Genomic DNA, 19,144 nt, shown 5'->3' on the forward strand with positions numbered 1-19,144 from the left:
GCATGGATTCTTGCATAAAAAGATTGGCTCTAAATCAGGGCCTGGGCAATTAAAGCAAAAGCAACCTGGTGATAAACTTTGGAAGGCTGGGCAAAATGAAGGTTCCCTCAGCATTCTTTCTCATTCTGCCCTAGAAGGAAGCCAGTAGATGAAATCAGGTTCAAGTTAAGCTAAGAGTAGAGGAGGAATTCATGATCAAATGTCCCTGGACCACTTAGGGACCTGGCATCGGCAGGTTTGTTGGTGGAGTTCAGTCAGTGCCCAATGCTGGGTATAAGGTAGTCTGTAAGCCAAAGTCATTCCTGCACGTCCAAGTTCACTTCTGTACTATTCACAACAGCCAGGATGTCAGATCAACTGAAATGCCCATCAGCAAACGAAAAGATCAGGAACGCAAGGGATAGAGACTACTTTTAAAATTCGTGGAAAAAATGGGATTAAAAGGTAGGTTTATTTTGATGGAAAAAAACATTAGAAATCTATGCATGGGGCCCAGCGTGATGCCCTAGTGGCTAAAGTCCTTGCCTTGAAAGCGCTGGGATCCCATATGGGCACCTGTCGTAATCCTGGCAGCCCTGCTTCCCATCCAGCTCACTCCTTGTGGCCTGGGACAGCAGCCGAGGATGGCCCTGCACCTTTTGGGAGGCCCAGAAGATGCAGCTGGCTCCTGGCTTCAGATTGGCTCAGCTCCAGCCGTTGTGGCCACTTGGGGAATGAATTATGAGATGGAAGATCTTTCTCTTTGTCTCTCTTCCTCTCTGTATATCTGCCTTTCCCATTAAAAAAAAAAAAGAAACAAGGCATGGCTTTTTCCACAAGATGGCATTTTACATGAACATTTTGAAGATCCCAGGTATATCCCGTGGGACGTTGTTCAGCTGTGGAAAAGGAAACCTCTGTATCGTCATGGACAACAACGTGGATGGGAAGGCAGTATGCTAACTGGAATAAGCCAAGGACGCAAAGACAAATACTGCAAGATCTTGCTCGTATCCAAAGTGGAGCAAATAAAATTGTGGAGCAAATCGAAGCTGCTGGAGGAATAGTGGTATCCAGAGATTAGGGACAATCAAGGGCAGTGGATGAGAGAATGGTGCTCCAGTGTGATGCTTAGTCAGAGACAAGGAATTCATTTCGGCGTTCGTTAGAACAGCAGGACAAGTGTGGTTAGCAAGAACGCATCTCGAAATATCAAAAAAAAAAAAAAAAAAGGATTTTGAATGCACTCCCCATAAAGAAATGATAGAAGTTTAGGGTGATAAATATGCTAATTGACCTGATTGGATCATTATATAATGCACACGCAAATTGAAGCTTCCTATTGCACCCCATAAATATGTGTAATTACTATGAGTCAGTCAAATAGATGTGTGTCTATATAAATAGGTGGCTATAAATATATGAAAGTGGAAAAAAAGAACAATAAAAAAGATGCTAGCAGGCAGTCAGGGTTCTGCAAAGCCCTCTGGGAAGCCCTTAGTCATCTCTGCTTCACCCCACAGGAGCCTGTGCTGGTGTAACCAGGGTCTGAACCACGGCTGAGCCGGGGAGGCCTCCACGGCCCTGCACGCCCGGGCGCTCTTTCACTGTCCTGTATTGTGTCCCATCAGGTTCACCGACGAACCAGGGACCACCAGTTGTGCCAGTCCAACACGTCAGACACGCACACACACACATATACACACACATACACACACATACACACACAGATCTACCCTGGGAGGACACAAAAGCTGTCTCAGGGGAGCCAGGGTTTGACCAGAGACTGTGGCTTTATACATGTGCTGGCTGCTGCACAGGAATGCCACTGGCTGACTTCATCAGGAGCACACACCCCGCCCCCTCCCAAGTCGGAAGCACATCCCAGCTTGAGAAGACAAAGCCCTCCTGCAGGGAGGAGGGAGGAAGGGAGCCACTCAACTTCAGCCTGTCCCATTGTGCTGCCTGCCTTGACACTGCGGCCCGTGCTGCCCCACCTTAGCCCAGGACACAGTGTGCCTGGTACACGGGAGGTACTGCCCAACAACACAGCAGAGGCCAAGCCCCAGTACTGCTCCTCCCACTCCCATCCACAGTGAGGGCAGTGTCTTTCATCAGCAAGCCTTGGGCAAATAGTACCGTATACAGACAGCACGCTGTATGCAGACCCCAAAGGCTCCTGACTTCGTTCTAGTTCACCGGCACTTGACTTGGAATCGGACGGACCTCTTGCTCTCTGTAAGCTATCACACCTTCGAGTAAGTTCAGTGACATTTCTGCCCCGTGGATTGAGCCGCAAATAAAAATGAGTCTGGTGCTGGAATAGACACACAAACAGCATCGGGTGTTCACCTGCCGAACTCTGTGATCCCTTTGGCAAGGCAACTCCAACACCCAGCACAAATAAGTCCACAGTATGAAATAGTGTAGGGAGATCCCAAACCTAGATTATTCAAACACACACACACCTGTTCCAGGGCTAGTGTTGTGAGTTAAGCCTCTACCTGAAACTCTAATATCCCATGTGAACACTGGTTCAAGTCCTAGCTGTGCCACTTGGATCCAGCCTCCTGCTGATGTGCTTAAGAAAGCAGCAGCAGATGGCTCAAAAACTGGGAATCCTACCGGCCACGCAGGAGCCTCAAAAGGAAATCTAAGCTCCTGGCTTTGGCCTGGTCCAGCCCTGTCACTGTAGTCATTTGGGAAGTAGACCCGTGGATGGAAGATTCTCTTCTCATCCTTTCAAATAAATAAGTTTAAAAAAATGCTCCAGAAAGTTATGTATGATAATAAAGACAGATATTGCAAGAAAACTATTCCTGCAACCAGGTTATAAAAGGAACCAGAAATCTGAACTTGAACTATGATCATTTCTGAATGACACATGCTTTACAACCATGAGCCTCCTCTTGTCAACCATTCCAGGCCTGCAAATTGAGACAGAATCCTGAAATTCCGGAGTGCCTGGGTTTCTGGAAGCTTCGAAACAGCTGGATTGAATTCTGGTCCTGAAGCCCGTAAGGAGGGCAGCTGTTGTCCCAAGTGAAAACTTTGGAGATGTTCTGTTTCCACAATAAGTGGGACAACAATATCAGTTCTTGGTGAAGCCCTAACTGTCAGATCCACTGCTGCTACTGTGATAATAACAGTGCTACAATAACAAGAATATCATCATTCCCGGGACCCTTACTAGCAATATGACACTGTCTCAAATGATAAAAACCAAAAAGAAGGGGCAGTAGGGACTTTTAAAGAAACAGAACAGAACCTAGAATACAACCTCTGAGTTTAGGCTTGTCCCACGTCATCCTAATCTCTTGGAAATAAATTTCAGCTTTGAAGGGAATGTTAATAAAAAGAACGGCAATTTCGAAATTCACATAAATCAGATTAAAAATGCAAAAAAAAAAAAGACATGGAAATACAGAGGATCTCCCCTCACCGACGCTGCCAAAAATGCTATTATGTATTCACCCAACTGGAGTTCCTTGTAACGAGCTGCCTCAGAGCATATGGCTACCTTGGGCGTCCTTTCATTCTCCCAGAGTGTGTCTACAGGCCCATGTCGGCAAACTCCATCTGTAGCTCTGTCAATGGAAGCAATTTCCATCAGGAACTATCAGCAGGCATCCGGGAAAGACCTTTCCAATTTACCAAGATCGAAGGAAGTCACCGCAGGGTTTCCCTCCCCTGCCTCTCCCCTGGTCCCCAACTCCAGCCAAGAAATATCTTGTTCTCTTTCCCAGAGATTACCTTCATCCCTGGCCCCTGCTGCTCCGGGGGAGTCCCTGGACGGGCCAGGCACCTGCTACTGCACAGAAGGCACAAGCTGTATTCAGGTCACCAAGCCACTTGGTCTGCCTATCAAGCAGGACTAGAGGGAGGAACAGGTAGAAACGGACCTCCCCCTTCTCCAGAGAGAGCAAGGAGAGAGAGCTCTGAGAGCACCACTGTTGCCCCGGTGTCGGTCTAACCTCTTTTTCTGCACACACAGCACCTACCAGAGAGGCATTGCAGGTTGGATTTCACACAGAGGAGGGCAGCACAGGGCAGGACCAGGCTTGTGGGTGCGAGGGGAGGCTGTGCCCGCAGTTGGATGTGGGCAAGAAAAGCAAAACGTTTTTCCCTGCAAAGCCCCTTCTCCCTGTCTCCCAGTGTGACCACTCTAGCTCAGTTGCAGGTCAAATGGTGGCCCTGACTTTCACCCTACTTCTTCTAATGTTTGTACTAAGCAACCATCAGGTCAACCCATAATTTAGCATTCAATTGTTGAATATGCGCTACTTTTATAGCATAGGCTGGGTGTGGAACTGCCCCGCTCTCTGTTCCCCTCAGTCTCCCTGCACCAAAGCAATGGTAGACACTAAACCGACAGGAAATTGACTTTTCTGGGCATGATCTGTGTGGATACACTTACGTCAATTTACATGACATATTTATTCGTAAATGTACCTGCATGCAGAATCATAGAAAGGATCTGCTTAAGACTTTAGTTAACCATGTCAGCACCCAGAGCTCCCCATGCACCTGAGAAGAAGGTTATGGGAAAACTCTCACTGTGTGGAAAAATCCCATGAATAATCCAGGTCCCACTGGGATGGTGTTGGCAAAGAAATTCTCATTGATTTAAAGACCTCCAATCAATTATTTTTGGACGTCACAGCACCTACAAGTTTGCATAAGCCAACTGCAATTCCCCTTTCGTCGGATACAATGAAAGAAGGAAATATTGAAAGAGTGGAATGTTGCAAGCTTTGCTAATGGACAAATACGGAGTTTTGAGACAATGATATTTAGTCAGGGGCAGTATGTCTCTATATATGCACATCCATATATGCCTCCCAGCAGAGGGCAGCAAGGGTTTAAGCCCCTACCAACTTGTCCAGATGCCTGCCCATAAGTGTTGGCCAGGAACTGGGTAGAAGGCAAGAGGAATGCAGGCCAGATCGCTTGTCTAATGCTGAAGTATCTTCAACATTCCCCACGTATCCCCCACAGTCCACCAGAAGTTGCTGGAATAACTCTTCCTATTCTTCAACAAAACATGTTTTATTCTTAACCTCCCACTGGACAAAAAGAGCCATACACTGAAAAACTGACTCGCTACTCCCCTAAGCCATAGTATATCCGATGCTTTTCCCCTGCCCAACTCCCATTTGTTTTTGGAAAGCAACAATGAAACCACTATCAAAGTGGAACCCACTAATACAGCGAGTTTCCCATCCCCCTGCCTATGCTGACAACAAAATCGGAAACATAAATGCCTTTGTATTTGTCCCAATCTCATCCTAGCCTTGAAAACCCAGGCCTCTAGTTGGGCAGCCTCAGTGTCTGCCATCCCCACATCTGCCCACGCTTCTCCCTTCTTCATCCAGGGTGCACTCACTCCTGCTCACGTCTCACTGTGGCTGGTGAATGAGTCCATTCCCTCAAGGATAAAATCCACACCCAGTCCTTCTCTTTCATTCCGAAGCACCTGATTTTCTGTAACAGATCTGCAAAGCAAAGCCCTGCGAAAACATTGATTGAACAAGTGAACGAATACATAACTTGTAATTATGCTGAATCAAAACAAGGTTTCATTTGCAATATAGAACAACATGTGTTCTGTCCACGCACTTGCACTTGACAGCCCAGTAAGAGTACACTTGACCCAGATGTGCATGGAAAAATCCACCACGGAGAGCCCAAGAACAAAGTGTCACATTCCAAGCTCTCCTTTATCTGCAGCCTCCTGTGCTTCCTGAAATTACTTTTTGCCACAATGATATAGGGCTCACACTGCTCAATGGGATACGCCATCCATCTTTGGGATCCCACAGCCACAGAAAGATGGGACGGAAGTTGAAAAAAAAAAAAACACTGCGAAGCACATTTCACCATTGGTTTGACTCCCCAGCCAAGGCCCCTTGGTTCCCCTGCAGAACTGCCGCCCCCACCTCCCACCTCAACTAAGACATTTCTCTTGTTCTGGCTGATAACGAAGATAATTGTTTCATCCACTTTGTCAAAGCCGAAATGAAAAGAGGGCAGAGCAAAATGATGCCATCGTAAATCACAGGGCCACGACAGCCAAAGAGGGACAAGATAGCGACTTCATTAAGGGTTATGTATTGTGCCATTAAGTTGGCAGGGGGTCACCTTCTGTGTCACACCCAGCCTCTGTGATGCATTGCCAGCTCTTCTTTCCAATAAAATTAAACAGAGATGTAAAACTGATTAGGGCCATGTTTGCTGCAGCCCATGGCTAGGGGAACGGTGCAGGGAGTAATTGATAGAAAATGGCGGCTGATGCACCGTAGCAGCAATTCCTCTTGCTGATGATTTCACTGTTGACCTTGCCCATTGAAACCAGCCCAGCTGCCTCAGCTGGAGGGACACTTCCTTTCCCATCACCCTGTGATCCCATGGCAACCTCTATTCTTGTGTGACCACTGGCCCTCAGCAAACAACACACATGTCAGAGCCTGGAGTGAGAAGCTGGTTTGCCGGAACTTGCACTTGCAGACCCTTCATCCTACTGGTAGCATCCGTGTGCGTTCCCTGAGTCCTCCCAAACAGTGGCTGGGAACAAGTCTAAGCTTTGCTAGCTTCTAGACCCTGCCACGCTGAACAGCAGGTTATTGACCTGCTTGGCTTGAGTCTGACCCACAGCAGCAGGACCTGTGTGTATCCCCCACCACTGCCGAGCGAGGGATGCTGCTGCTGTATAGCTAGGACGGCTGACCATGTTCTCATGAGGACAAATAATAGGTTCCAGTGTTTTGAAAGTTCAGCAGTTTGAGCAATCGCTGCCTACTGGCACTCAATGAATACGCATCAGGAGTCTATTAGGTGACAAGCATTGAGGATAGTCATGCTCTGACTTCAGGGCCTCCCTGGTGCGTCTCCTTCCTTCCATTGCCAGCGTGATGAGAGGACACATGTGCTGTATGTTGACTGTGTGTCACACCTGAACTGTGCGCACTGCCATCCATGAGCTCATCTAATCTTCATGACCACAGGAGAGCAATGGCTATTTCTGGCACTCTTTCACAGATACAGAAACAAGGAAAGCAGAGGATTTGTACTTTGGGATAGCTGGGAGTAAACCAGTGGAGCCAGTACTGCAGATGTCACGAACTGAAGCCACGAATGAAACCTGAAGAAAGTTGTTTCATTAACCTTTTCTGTTGTTGTCTTAATTCCTATGCTGATCAAGTTATTGATGTATTTTACTAATATCTTTTATCCTGCCTTCAAGAAGGAAGCCTGTGTATTTTTAAAGTTTAATTTTTTTAGAAGCATATATATCCTTGAAAGGCAAAGTTACAAAGAGAGGTGAACACACAGAGAGAACGAGACAGAGAAAGGAAGAGGAAAAAGACAGACAGAGAGAGAGAGAGATGAATATTCCATCTACTGGTTCATTCTCCATATGGCTGTCACTGGACCGGGCCAAAGCCAGGAGCTCCACCTGGGTCTCCCGTATGGATGGCAAGGGCCCAAATACTTGGAGCATATTCCCCCTGCTTTCCGAGGAAGGTTGGCAGGAAGCTGGACTAGAAGTGAAGCAGCTGGGTCTTGAAGTGATGCTCTGCTATGGGATGTCAGGATTGCAGACAATGCCTTAACCCCATGTGCCACCACAGCAAACACATGAAAACTAAAAACAATCTTAATGGACCCACAATAACTCTATGTATTTATGGAATAGCATGTGACATTTCAGCCCATGTGTGTGGGGTAACAGTCATATCTGTCACCCCAAATGCTTGTCATTTCTTTGTGTTAGGAATCGTCAAAATTCTTTCTGTTAGCTATCTTAGTGTTCTATTAATTGTCCAGCACAGTTGTCCTACTGTGCTGCAGAACGCTAGGGGCCATTTCTCCTATTCAACCACACCCTGGATGGTCCCGTAAAGGAGTGAGTCATTGTCCACTGAAATTTTATGCCAGAATTCTGTAATTTCCCAGGAGTTAGGACAGAAACCAAAAAGAACATCACGTACGGAGTACACTGTCTGACATTTCTGTTTTCATGGTGTGTGTATAGAAAAATGGGTACTGCTTAAGCATCACGCAATGGGCATCTTGGCTGCTGTTGATGCCATAATCGTGGTCAGTGGCGCTGGGGAACAAAATCTGGCAGGCAGGGCAAAGAGTTCTTGTCGTGGTTCTGGGCAGGGAACTGTGTGACTGGCTCTGCCTGCATGTTCTGAGTTTCACAGAAGAGGGACAGACGGCGTTTATGACTTGAAAATTTTGCTACTTCAGTGTGCAGCAAAGAACAGCTGTTGAGCACACATAGCAATGTGACCTTCTCTGTCGAGTGACCTGAGGAAGGGAGCAGACCTCTTCTTCGGCTCTCTTACAGGAAATCTGAACTTTGATCTGCATGTCTGTCTATGCGTTTCTTTGTTCGACCACCCGCCTCTGGGAATGGCAGCCGCTCGGTGTGGGAAGACTGCAAATGACAAATAACGGTCCCTTGGCCTCAAAGAGTGATTAGACCAGACACAGTCTAAATTAAACCAGACTGTTCCAGCCACCACAGTGCCCTGTGACCCTGTACCCCGGGAGAGAGGTGAAGGCTTTGTGTAAATGAACATGAGGATCATACACTCTTCGCATCTGATGACTCACTTCATGTGGAATGAGAGGCCTCCAGCCATCCGGCTAGAAGCAACAGCAGAAAAGCAAATACTCAGTGGAACCATATGCCTGGGTCTCCTGCTGGCCCGCACCCACTGAACTCCCACCATCCCGCCTCCCCAGGCCCCTGTGCAGGCCAGCTCAACCCGACTCTCTGCTGTGAATGCCCTAATGATGGCATCAGACAACACTTGACAGTGGCTGAGAGATGCCCTGAGTCTGAAATGCATCCCCTCCCACCCAGGGAGATGACGAAGGACAGCTCTTCTTCATGTCAACTTCAAGGCTGGCGAGCATGTTCATTGGCTCAGCTCGCGTCCATGACGTGCAGACTGCCCAGAGGCAGGTAAACATTACAGCAATGAACTTAACTTCCTGGAAAGGCAAGGAGACAACAGGGATTTTTCTCTCCACCTGCTGGCTCTCTCCCCAGATGCTTTCACCATCCCAAGCTGGTTTAGGCCAGAGCCCAGAGCTCATAGTTCCGTCTAGGTCTCCCCAAACACGGGTGAGTGACAGGAAGCCTGATACTTGAGCCACCACCTGCTCGCTGCTCTCCAGGGTGCTCAGGAGCTGGAATCTGGAAGGAGCAGAGCCCAGGACTCAAACCTGGGTATTCTAAGAGATGTGGGCATCCCCACAAGCATCTTAACCACCACACTGAATGTCCACCCCACAGGAGGAAAGCCAGGCTTGGAGATGTGCCTGTCCTTACCTAGTGCTGAGGTCAATCAGCTGGCGTGGAGGCATGAGGCACTTCCCAAGTGATCATCACCCTGCTCTAACAGCCCCGTGCCTGTATACTTACATCCCATCAGCTGCCCTGGCCTACTCAGGCCTGCTTCCCATGAAGTTGTTGGGGGAGCAGGCAAGCCCCTCTGCCCCTGGCCTGAACCACACTGTCACCTCTCAGGTTCCAAGAACTCCCCTCCCTTCTGGCAGCCCAGCCCTGCAGGGCTCACCTGAGGCTATAAGCATAAGGCAACTCTGGAGAAGTACAGCCAGCAGCTGCTGCAGAGATCTGTGTCCTGCAATGTTCCTTAGGGGAAACAGGACTGGTGGGTGACAGTCCTGGAGCGGATCTGCATTAAAGAACCACCACACCGCTCTTGAACCTGCCTCTGCAGAACCCCCACACAGGGACTCGGCCCATGACCTTTGTCTCTCAGTATGGATGATCAGACGGAGGAGACAAGCCTCTCTCTCCACCCAGGCTGCATCTCTATTTTCATGCCACTCACACTACGTGGACAAAGAATGGCCATGTTCAGATGCAAATACCAGCAACTGGAGAGCATTTAGCCAGACAGATGGAAGCGAACCATGCCTTAAAAGCAAACCAAACCTTTATTACTTAGTCAACAAACCTCCACAGTAACTGGTCACGAGGCGTGAGGCTAGAAAAACACAGAAACAAAACAAGATGATTCTCCAGTCCTTCGAGAGAACGATTCTGTTTCCCGGGACCATCTGGGGAGCATGGCTGTCCTGGAGTTGTGGGCAACTACCCTGCCCTCAACCAGAACTGTCCCTAGGCCCTGCCTCTACATCCTTGGAGCCAGGCTGGCAGCAAATCCTCAAACACTGCTCAAAGGAACCTGCTCCTGCCACGTGATTGAATCTGGCCACGAGGGGTGGCCATCCCTAGCTGTGTCATCTCCTCTCTCCAACCCACAGAATCTTGGGCTACCCTTGGGTTTCCAGATTAAATTCTAGGTTGCCCTGGGACCCTTTGGAGATACATCAACCTCTCCCTTAGACTTCAAACTTCCCCTCTGCCATGCCCCTAGCCAGCTGAGGGATAGTGCCACACTCAGGTTAATAGTGCCACACTCCAGTATCCCTGGAGCCAGGGCTCCTGCTGGTAAGGAGAGGTTGACTGTCGTGCTCTGCAGCGATGCTATTGCAAGAGGTGATGGTTTGCTGTGACCAAACATGCGAGCATGCTCAGAGTTCATCATCCATCCCCAGGACTCTGCTGAGGCATCCCTTATTTCCATTAAAGCAAACCACAGAGCCAAGCCTATTCGTCTTCCATGCCCAAGGTACAAAGCATGCCTTGCTTATTCTTTTTCTTATTATTTATTTTATTTGCATTTGAAAGGCAGTGTTGCTTACAGAAAGGGGGAGGGTTGAGACAGAGAGCTCTCCTATCTGCTGATTCATTCCCCAAATGGCTGCAACCACCAGAACTGAGCCAATCCAAAAGCAGAAGCTTCTTCCTGGTCTCCCACTTGGGTGCAGGGACCCAAGCACTTGGGGCCAGCCCTCACTGCTTTTCCAGGCTCATTTGCAGAGAGATGGATCGGAAGTAGGACAGCTGAGACTCAAACTAGCATCCATATGGAACGCTGGCGCTGCAGGCAGAGTCTCAGCCCACCATGCCACCATACGAGGCCCATGCTGCAGGTATACACCAGACATTCACTCCATGCCCACGGTGAGCCAGCCGCTCATAAATCAAGGTTTGTGGAAACGCTCCCCTCTTCCCCTGGGGGCTGCCACCCCAGGTCAGACACACCTGGCTCCAACCCTGGCTCCTTGCCTGTGTCACCATCGAGGTGGCTGACACCCAGCCTTCGTTTCTTGCCTGTAAACGTAAAGCTCTGAAGATGGATGAGGGTGCTGCGGAAAGTACAAAGTGCACAACCGACTCACGGAGCAAGGTCCAAAACCAGCAACCCGAGCGAGTTATTCAGTTGGGCTCCTCATCATCCCCCCACAGCAGCTGCCTGGTCTCTCTGACTCCAATAGCTTGCCTTCCACTCCCCCCTCTGCTGGAAGCAGACAACCCTTCTTCTCTCCATTCTTTGGTTTTTAGATTTACGTATTTATGTATTTGTATTTATTTAGTATTTAAAAACAGAGTGACAGAGAGAGGAGAGACACAGAGAGAGATGTTCTCCAACTTCGTTTCGTTTTTCCACAGACCACAACGCCTGGGGCATTGGCTGAACTTCAAGCCAGAAGTCCGGAACTCCAGCTGCTTCTCCAGCTGCTTCTCCAGCTGCTTCTCCTGCTGCTTCTCCTGCTGCATGAGCATGGAGCTGGATAGGAAGTAGAGCGGCGAAGACTCGATCGAAGCAGTACTCCCACAGGGGATGCTAACACAGCAAGTGGCAGCTGCACCTGCTCTGCCGTACTTACTCATGCAAGAAGGCCCGATTCAAGTACCACCCTCCTCCAGGCAGCAGACACCAAATGAGGTTTGCAGAAACCCACTGCCGACCTCTGCTTCTCAGGTACAGTTCTTCATTGACGGTGTTCATTCATTCATTCAGCCAGTGTTTAGTAAATGAGCACGAGGCACCAGCGGCTGTTCTAGATCCTGATGTATCTATCAGTGGCATGCGGACAAACATTTTGGGAGGGGTGAGGCATTATTAATCTCACATTCTCCTGCCCCTACACGGTGAGAGAGCAGGATTCCCTGATGTGGGGAGTCGCCACACCAAGGGGCTCAACCAGGGCGTGTAACACGAGTTTCTCACAAAATAGGGAGCCAGAGAATCTGAGAACCACAGCTCTGGTCACGCATTCTGCATGAGAAGACATCCAAGGGCACCGAGTGTCTCATTTCCTGTGGACTTTGCAGTGTTCTTGCACATGGGCACTCTTCAAAACTGCATTTGGTTAGCCCAGCTAACCAAAGATGTGCGCTGCCTGTTCTGAGCTGTATGCTGTGTCATCCAGCCCTTTGTTCCACTTCGCTCCCTAGCGCCCATCTGTGACCCCAGGCACTCCCAGAGAGATGAAACAGAGCAAAGACAAGGGTATGTGGTAGAAGCTAGTCACACTTCTAAACTTACAAATTTGGCAAGCTGGCTAGCTGTTTTTCCTTCTCTCCATACACCTGATCTGTCTTTCCAATAACAATAAAAATTTTTTGAAGTAGGTCAGATTTTAGGGAGAGAAGGAGAAACAGAGAGAAAAATCTTTCATCCACTGGTTCACTCATTCAAATGATCGCAATGGTTGCACCTGAGCTGATCCAAAACCAGGAGCCAAGAGCCTCCTCTGGGTGTCCCACGTGGGTACAGAGTCCCAAGAATATGGGTCATCCTCTACTGCTTTCATGGACCATAAGCAAGGAGCTTGGTGGGAAGTGGAGCATCCCAGACACAAATTGACACCCATGTGGGGTCCCAGTGCCTGTAAGGTGAGGATTTAGCCATCCAGGCATCACACCAAGCCCTCCCTCCAGAAGGCTACAGTGTCCCTTGCCCAAGCCACATCACCAGCTGGCGGCACTGTCAGGATGACGGTGGGTGAAGGCAGAGAAGCAGGTGCCATCCGTGGAAACCAGCAGGTAGGTGCAAGTCATAACAGAAAAAGGTGTCATCTTTCAAAGAGCTCCAGTCCGCGTGTGCGCACGCGCCACATGCTCATTTCCGGTGAATCACAAGGGGCCGTGAGTTGGAGGGAAATTAACAAAACGAAAGGGAATGAATAAGGTAATATATGGCCATGAGTGGATGCAGGAAGAGGAACCCAGGCCTCCTCATGCAGCAGTTCAGCCCCCAGTTTGCATGAGGCACAGGGCGCTCGGCCTGTGCCATTTCTGAAGGTGAACCCTTGCCACCAGGCCCTCTGGCACTTCCCAGTCTCCAGGTCCATGCGCCACAAGAGGCTTCCGCCCTTGACGAGGTACCCCGCCTACAGGAGCCCCCGGCGGCAGACAAGTCAGACTGGAAGGACATTGCTGCTCGCTGGAAGACTCTCCCGAAATCTTGCACTGACACTGCCCGCCTCCCCAAGATCTAAGCCGGAGCGAGTGTGGAAACGAGGCTAGTCCAATGAACGGATGAATGAAGTGAAAGATGTTCTGGGAAGGAAATACGTCGACCAATTAGGAAGGCCAGGAATGTGAGATGGGAGTGGCCAGAAGGGCTGAGGAAGCCCTGAGCCCAACAAAACACCCAGCAGTCACCCTCACACCCCAAGACCCGAGGAACAGCTTTGGAGGCCTCGGACACAGACCTATTCCTATAGGTTGTACACGGTCCAGCAACAGAGGGACAACTCGCAGGTGGCTGCGGTGACCCCACCCGGTGGTCGCGAAGGCAGCACCGGCTATCACAGGAACCCGGGAAGAAATAACTCGGGGATCAATTTGGACGCAGTTTACAAGGCATCCACCCTCTCCTCCGGCCCAGGAACAAGCTCTCTTTTCATTGTGTCCTTGGGCTCTGGGAGCACTAAACTCTGGAAAGCCCAACCACCCCATGACCAGGGACATCCTCCGCCCATTCTCTTCCGGTTCTCAGCCTGCAGGTGGAGAGCTGGGACCTGTAGCTGCACCCCTCCTCGGAACCCCCTCCCCTGGAACCCCATTCCCCTGCTGGTCAGAGAGGCACCCCTGAGCAAGGAGGGACTGCTCTGTCCTGTCTTCACAGGGACGGGTTAATGTAAAGGCTCTCCGACACAGGCGTGTTTTGTCGGTTCCTTCTCTCTGCCCTTGGCATTTTCTTCCTGTACTCCAGGCCCGGCGCTGTCCTGTGGCCAGGCTCGCCTCTCATTTGTCAATGTTGTTATTGAATTTTCAAATGCCAGGAGTACACATAAATCAATGGCTTTCTTCTCCCTCCTGGCATATCCCTGCCACATGTGGTCATTCATTTTTTTAATAAGTCCTCCTCTCCTTTTGTCCATTTATAAAAATGCATCTTGTTTCCCCTCGCCACCACCCCCACACCCCAGCGCCTTCCATCACTCGGGGAGCCCAGTCATTTGTTGTCCCTGAGTGCTTATTCATCAACGTTTTCAAAAGCAAAATCACTCTTCGCCTCCTGCTCTTATTGTGCCATCAATCTTGACCGGGGATCAATAAACTTGGCTTTTGCAATTTCCAGTCCCCCCCCACCCCACCCCTTCTCTCATGCCTCCCCTCCCACCCAGACCATCGCCACCCCGACTCTTGCCTCCGGAGCGTTGAGTCTCTCCAAAGTGGAGTCTTTTTATTTACATTTTTTAACTGATCAGCAGCAGAGAGGCTGTCGGTGTCAAGCCAGCCAGAGGCTTTCATTCGCTCCCGAGGCGGCCATCACCACCTCGCATCGCTCATTGACCACGGTAACCTGGAGAAATTGATCCTCCACTCTTCCCTGCCCGAGGTCCTCCCGTGCACATCATAACCCAGGGTAACATGGGTGGGGAAAGCAGGGGCGAGAAGCAAAAACACAGCCCTGGGAAGTATATACCTGAAGCCGATGGCCAAGGTAGCAACTGAGTGACCCAGCCGCCCAAGAGCTGTTGCTGGAGGATGGGCACATGCGTGCAGGCATTTCTTTACTTTGTCTCATACATTCCAAGGGGGAATTCAATCGAAACGGACCATAGGGCTGAGACCCAGGAAGCAAGCCCGGTACAAAATGGGCAGATGCAGAAGGCCAGGCTGGCAAAGGAGCCTGCCAAGCACACAGGCACTGGTGAACCTCCCCCGTGTCTATAGCCAGGTCAAGTTCACAGGCTCCTTGCCTGCCCTGGTTACGCTTGCAGAGATGCAACAGTGCCCATGTTAGGAGCAGCCCCGGGAGTGCAAGAGGTGCTCAGGTCCCATGCCTTGCTCCAGGCAGAGGCTGCAACTTCACAGCCCAACATCAGACATTATTTCAAGCACATGTTCGCCCACCGTGGTCATTATTTTAGTCATCCGGCTGCCGTCCCAGGCAGGGTGCTGGCAAAGGGCCTATGCTCCCAACCCTTAGTTGCTTCTGCTCAATGAACAATCCTGGAAGCTCCTGGGAGCTGGCATGGGGGAAGGGTCTACTTGTACACTTGTGTTTGCAGGCCCTGCCTCGGGTGCTTTTGGATATATTGGGATGCAACCCCGTGTCTGCTCTTGCTTCAGCTGCCACACACAGACTGAGTGACGTGTTCAAGCAGTGACGTTTGAATGATGCTCTGACTCCATATCAGGCCTTCATGCTCCCACCACTCGCACGCGTCCTCAGGGCTGTCCGACGGCAGGGAAGACTCCCCATGGGACTCCAAGGGGCAGGGCCTGCTCCTGTTTCCTCAGCAGCCCCAGAGTCATCAAAAGTTTGGTAATAAATGAAGTTGAAGTCCAATGTCCAGGTCCCTTGTTTTGCAGAGATGGAGAGAAGGACCTCCGTGCATCTGGCACAGTACAAGGCACATGGGTCTTGATGCACACTGCCCTGTGCACGGCTCAGTTTCCAGGGCTCAAAACTGGGTAAGTCAGAATCTAGAGGGCCGGAGTCCTCCCCTGGGCCTGGAGCCACAGTCATTTCTTCTGCCATTGTTTTCCTATGCATGTTCCATGAAGACCGGCCCCCTAGAACACACAGCACCACAGTGAGCACGTCCCCTTGGGAACAGGTGGCCCCAACTCTGGGCCAATGGAGCCTGGATTATAGAAGGTTTGCCAAGGGGCACTTGGTAAATATATGGACACTTTGCAATCATCTCAACAGCCTTTCTGGAAGTGAGGTTCAATACTGGGCTTACAGCTTGGAGATTCAAAAGGGAGAATTAAAAATCACAATAAAAATGTAAAATAAAATAAGTAAAATTGTTTAATCCTAACCTCAAGATGTCAGCTTTTTGTGTTTTTTTTTTCTTGAATAATGGTGTTTTTTAATGATAACCCATTGGAGCCTGGTGGCTTAATTCATGCCTTGCATCTGCCAGGATCCCATATGGGCATTGGTTTGTGTCCCAGCTGCTCCACTTCCCATCCAGCTCCCTGCTTGTGGCCTGGGAAAGCAGTAGAGGACAGCCCCAAGGCTTGGGACCCTGTACCCACATGGGAGACTCAGATAAAGCTACGGGCTCCAGGCTTCGGATCAGTTCGGTTTTGACTGTTGCAGGAGTAAACCCGCAGGTAGAGGATCTCTCGCTCTGTCTCCCATCCCTCTGTAGATCTGATTTTTCAATAAACATAAATAAACATTTAAAAGAAACTTAAAAAAAATGATGGTACTGTCAAGCGTGAATGTTGCAACTGTCAAAAAGCCAGAGAGGAGTAACGTGCAGGCAGAAAGGCAATGGCTTGCTCACCTGCTACGTTAACACAGCCCCATCAGTGACTCCCGTGTGCTGACAAGTGATGCCCGCGCAGAGCACCCCGTCTCTGATTTGGTGACTGTGCCAAGCGCCCAGTTCAGCCATCGACTACACGCAGAGCTATTGTTGTTAAGCGCGCAGCTTCTGTACCTTGTATGAGACTTGAGTATGGCACCACTGGGTCCACCCTTCAGTTCTCCATTCACCAGACACAATGGCTCTTGCTTTTTTTTTGGACTGTGTCTATCTGAGATCCCAGGGGGAGTTCTTTAATTCATCCCTAAATCTCTGTGGTTAAACTGAGCCAGTGGCAAGAATGCTTGGTATGTTCTGGAGGGCCAAGTCCTCCAGAAATCGGACTCTGAGCTCTGGACATGGCGTGGGCAGCTTGTCCAGGCACCTGCTGAGTCCCTGGGAAAACCTCTAGCTGTAGCAAGTCCAAAAAAAAAAAAAAAAGGCATAGGCGGAGCCAAGGGAAGTACCGGAAATAAAGAACCGCACCTGGGAATTCTAGAAAAATCATCCCTGTGTTCCTTTCCCCCTGCAAGAGTGACATGGCAATAAATGCAGCTATCAACTCCAAAATGGCCAACCCTAACAAACAAGGAGTGGTGAAAAGTGCTGGCTCATCGTCTCCAGGCTCCACTAAACTAATCCTAAGAAAGGCATTGAGCAATCCACTGCCTGGCCTGAACGTGAGCCAAGCTGCCAGTCGGAACTTCTTCGGTCTGACCATCGGCGTTCTGCTGCTAGGCTAGAAGTTGAGTGACCGGTCACTTTGAGAAGCCGGCGCCCCTGCAAGGGGAAGAGGACCAAGTAAACCAAGGAGCTGAGGCCAGGCGTGCCTGCCCTAATCATGAATACTGACCCAGATCTCCCATGTATTGCGGTTTGACACTGAATTGATTAACTCATTGGAGGAGGCAAGATTTAGCATTCCTGCAGATGAGTGCTGAAGGGGCGGGCGGTTACCGCCCCAGCATCCCGCTCTGAAGGGCATGGCAGCTGCAGCCTTGCACTGGCCAAAGCTGCCCACGAGCCCACAATATTACGGCCGAGCAATACTAAACACTTCTTGGAACACATCCCTTGTCAGTTCTGCAGGCCCAGATTGCATGCAAAGGTCATTGGGTGCCTTATCAGCATAGACAAAATCCCCTGCCTGTAATGTATGTGTTTATTCTCAAATTAAATATATTAATGTATTATTTGTTCTTAAAATGTCACGGACTAGATAGTGAGCCTAGGCCTCCTGGCAGACCTTTGAAGCTTAAAGAGTAATGTAATAATAGTACATTAATCCATAGGCCATTCAGTCATCTCCCCGCGGAGGCCCCAGCCTCTGGCACCGGCTCCAGGATGTTGAATTTCACTGCACGGGGCGGAAGAGTCCATGTCATGAGCGGGGGGCAGGGAAGAACCTGAGGGCGAGAGACCCTACCGAAGCTCAGGGGAGACACAGCCTCTCTGTTAAGGAGATGGAGTCATCTCGACCGCGGACTTGAACCCAGACAATACTGGCCAACTGTGCCAGGGTTCACAAACAGTTTAGTGCATTCGGAGAGTGAGCATAAAAGCAACAGGACACTACTAGAGCTGGCCAAGATTGTATGCCCTGAGTGTGCAGCGTGAGTCTCCGGGCCCCAGGAGAAGGCATCATGTGCCTTAGAGCAGCGCAACTGGTTTTGACTCCACAGAGTCTGGGCACCCACACACAGGAAGCAGGGTAGAAGAGGAGCCTCTGGCAAGAAAATATGCCTGGGGTAGGTGTTAGTTCTGGCAGGTAAGGTGCCGTATTCCATATTGGAGTACCCGGGTTTGAGTCTCAATTTGGCCTAACAGCAACCTATGTAGGCACTGGGGCAGTAAATGAGTGGATGGGAGATTTCTCTCTCTCTCTCTCTCTCTGCTCTTTCTCAGACCAGTTGATCAATTTAAAAAGCACCAAGTCCACTCAAGTGTTATTGGAAGAATTTGGTCTCCATCCTCCTTGGCTCTGTCTTTAAATCTGTCTCGAGGGGCCCCAACCCTACCAGGCACTGAGGCTCTGCACCTCCACTTTTTGCCTAACCCCAGCCTGGTACCTCTCTCTACCTCCAGCCCTGACTTTGGACTGCCTGTCTGTGTTTCCTGAGTGCTCCAGGCTCAAGGTTCATGTGTGCTCTGACTCCAGGGCCTCAGTTGTTGGCCTTCTCCATTCGCTGTAGCTTAGGGTTACTGTACTTTGGATAACAGGTGCCTCCCCAAAGCCCATCTGTTGAAGGCTTGGTCTTCAGGATGCCCAACATCCTTAGGAGGTAGGGGAGCATGGTAGGTGTCCCTGAGGTGATATTGGTACACAAGCTGAGTTGGGCTTGCGGGGACCGGGGGGTTGGGGGGATGGAACAGGTAGTGCAATGGTTCAAGTGGCTAATCCTCCACTTCCTAGTGCTGCCATCCCATATAAGCACTGGCTCATGTTCTGACTGTTCTGCTTCCCGACCAGCTCCCTGCTTGTGGCCTG

This window comes from Ochotona curzoniae, unplaced genomic scaffold (assembly GCF_017591425.1).
Source record: "Ochotona curzoniae isolate NIBS_2020 unplaced genomic scaffold, NIBS_Ocur_1.0 contig_1976, whole genome shotgun sequence".
In the NCBI taxonomy this organism is placed as follows: Eukaryota; Metazoa; Chordata; class Mammalia; order Lagomorpha; family Ochotonidae; genus Ochotona; species Ochotona curzoniae.